Source organism: Elephantulus edwardii, unplaced genomic scaffold (assembly GCF_000299155.1).
Source record: "Elephantulus edwardii isolate Elephantulus edwardi_28Jun2011 unplaced genomic scaffold, EleEdw1.0 scaffold00089, whole genome shotgun sequence".
NCBI lineage: Eukaryota > Metazoa > Chordata > Mammalia > Macroscelidea > Macroscelididae > Elephantulus > Elephantulus edwardii.
In genome coordinates this window covers 4,587,131-4,590,045 of record NW_006399839.1, presented here as the reverse complement: position 1 = coordinate 4,590,045, position 2,915 = coordinate 4,587,131, and positions in this window count along the sequence as shown.

Genomic DNA, 2,915 nt, shown 5'->3' with positions numbered 1-2,915 from the left:
AATGTCCTCGTCTATGAGTGGTTAAGAATGCTGCTTGCTCTGCAGCGACCCCTTCTGGCCAACAGTTAGAGATGCGTCTGCGGGCTGCTTTAGTGGGTAGCCGCAAGGCTGTCTGAGATACTTGGAAGCAGAAAAAGTGAAAACAAGGCTCAGCTCCCCAGCAACATCCCCCTCCCCCCACCCCCGTCCTCCACTGCTCTCTGGCCCTCCTTCCTCCTGCAGCTGCTGTCGTTATGAATGCAGCTAGAGGTGGCTCAAGTCACCTGGGATATTTAAAACTTCCCTTAGTCATGACACCTGGGGTCTGAGCGGAGTCACTTGCAAAGGAGAGGCAGGTGCGAGGGCAGGGTGCTCTGAGACATCAGTCATGTCCTTAGCTCCTCCAATGTAGGTGAAGCCCATGCATATCCAGTACTGCTTCTTTGGAGCCTCAGAGCATCCAGGAGAGGGAGCAATGAAGCTGCCCTTACCTTTTAAAGGCCAGGAAGTTGAGGCTCTGAATAGCAAAGAGAATTTGCCAAGAAGGGAGCAAACGAAGACTGGGAGAAACAAGATTCCACTTTTTTTTGGAGGGGGGAGATCCTTGGGATATTAGATGCACTGGGGAAATACTGTGACATTGATGAGGAGTACCAAGAAGCATGTGCTGTTGAGGTTTTCTAACTTGGGGTCCTCAGTAAATAGACCAGGGAACTCTAGTGGCACAATGGTTAATTCTTCAGCAACTAATCAGAAGGTCAACAGTTCAAATCCACCAACAACTCTGCAGTAGAAAATGGTGGTAGTCTCATTCTATACAGATTGCAGTTTCTAAAACCCTAAGGGGAAGTTCCACTCTGTCCTATAGGGTCCAAGTGAATTGAAATCTACTCTTTGGACTACATTTTGGTAAATGGTTCAGGGCTTTAGATTATGAATCCTTGGGTTCAAATTCCAGCTCTGCCATTCCCTCCCTGTGCGATGATGAAAGAGTGACCTCCTTTTTATGCCTGTTTTGTCATTAGTAACACGGAGATTCAATAAAGTCTAAAAAATGTACTGTTAAAAAGATTGGCTAGAATTCAAAGAATTAATGTAGAGTTGGACGTAGAAGTCTATCTGGAAGACACTTCACTAAAAATACCATTATGAGTAGCTAAGACAAATGCATACACATATATTCAGTATCTAAGGAAACTCTGGTGGCCTAGTGGTAAGAAGCTGCACTGCAATCCTGAAAGCACAGGATTCAAATCCACCAGCTGTTCCGTGGGAGAAAGACAGGCAATTAATTACCTCTGAAAACCCACTGGAGAGCCAACTATGGGTCAGCCAGGGTCCATTCTGACTTGATGGTACCCAGCAACAATATGTTAAGTACATACAATTCTGATTGGTGGTAAGGGGGAGGTGGGAACCAGTAGTTAGCATCGCTAAGGCCTTTTTGTCTCTCTGGCAGCATAGTCCTTCATAACCTGCACTGCTAACCTCAAGTCGTGCCTCTCTACTGATTTGGCGTCTGGGAGATAGATGGACAATCTCTGCTCATTGTCATCTGCAGCCTTGGAAACCTGATGGAGGATCATTAGAACTGACCCCAAGGCAGTGAGTTTGAGAGGGTTTTTTTAATATTTATATTATGCTTTCTAATAACTAACCAGCTGTTAATGATTTACTGTAAAATTTTCACTAGGGCCAGAAATGCTTAGATCTTTCAGAATAGGTATGAGAACAGGCAGGAAAACATAGAAATGACCTTCATTAAGCCATCTAAACATCTACACTGACAAGAAGAGATAAAGCCCTAAAGTTCCCAAGCTGATGAAGTGATAACCAGCACCAATCAAAGCATTTAACAAAGATTTTCATTCTGGGCCATCTGCAAGCCTACTGAATACAGCCCCTCGTCTTTGCTTCTTTCTTCTATGAATGGACAATTTAGAGGAGGAAGTTGGAGGAAACTCCACATGGCAGTGTGTGTTGCTTTTGATCCTTCCTACTGGCAAGTCATCTAATCACCTCTGCTTTTCCCTGAAAGAACTTGCGTGGGGTGTGAGGGGGAATCCTTATTAGGGATTGGTTAGGGATTTGATCTAGAGGGGTGGGTGACAGTGGAGACCTCATGTGTGATCAGAATAGAAACTGTGCTCCGTTGAGTTTTCAGTGGTTGATCTGAGCCAGGTGCCTCTGGGTGAACTTGAATCTCCAATATTTTGGTTAGCAGTTAAGCACGTTAAGCATTTTCACCACCCTTAGTGGATTTATCGGCACACACGCACTCGCGCTCTTGCTCTCACGCTCTCACTCTCTCTGTCCCTCTCTCTCTCAGTGGTCAGGTGCATAGCCTTCAGTCCTATTTTAGCTTGATAAGCTTGAGCTAGTTATTAAACTTTCCCTCAGTTTTTCTCTCTGCAACACAGAGAGATAAGTGTACACATCATGGTGTTGTAGTGAAGATTAAATAGAACATTACCTGTAAAGGACTTAGCACCGTGTTCAAGTCATACTGAGTGCTCATTAAATGGTAGCTATTCTTATTGATGCTCTCGCTAGCATCACCTGCAGCATGGTAACTCAGGCTATGTTTGGTATAATAATCATTCACTGATGCATAACCTTGATCAGACACTGTCAGGGGCATCAAGGGTCAGAAGAAGAGCAAAGCAAGAGTCTCTCCCTGAAGAATCCCTTTGCTGATTTGTTCACCTTTGATGTCCCGATGCCCAAGTTTATCCCTTTTCCTCTTCATCAATGTGATGAAGGATTTAGGTCCTGCTACTTTGACATGACTCCAACTACTGTTTCTTTTCAACTTTAACCAAATACAACCACCTGGGAATATTGCTAGGAAGAAGGATTGGCCACCCACTTCTGAAATAGCAGGCCTCTGAAAACCCTATGCACAACAGAACACACGCAGATTAACAAAAAGGGCA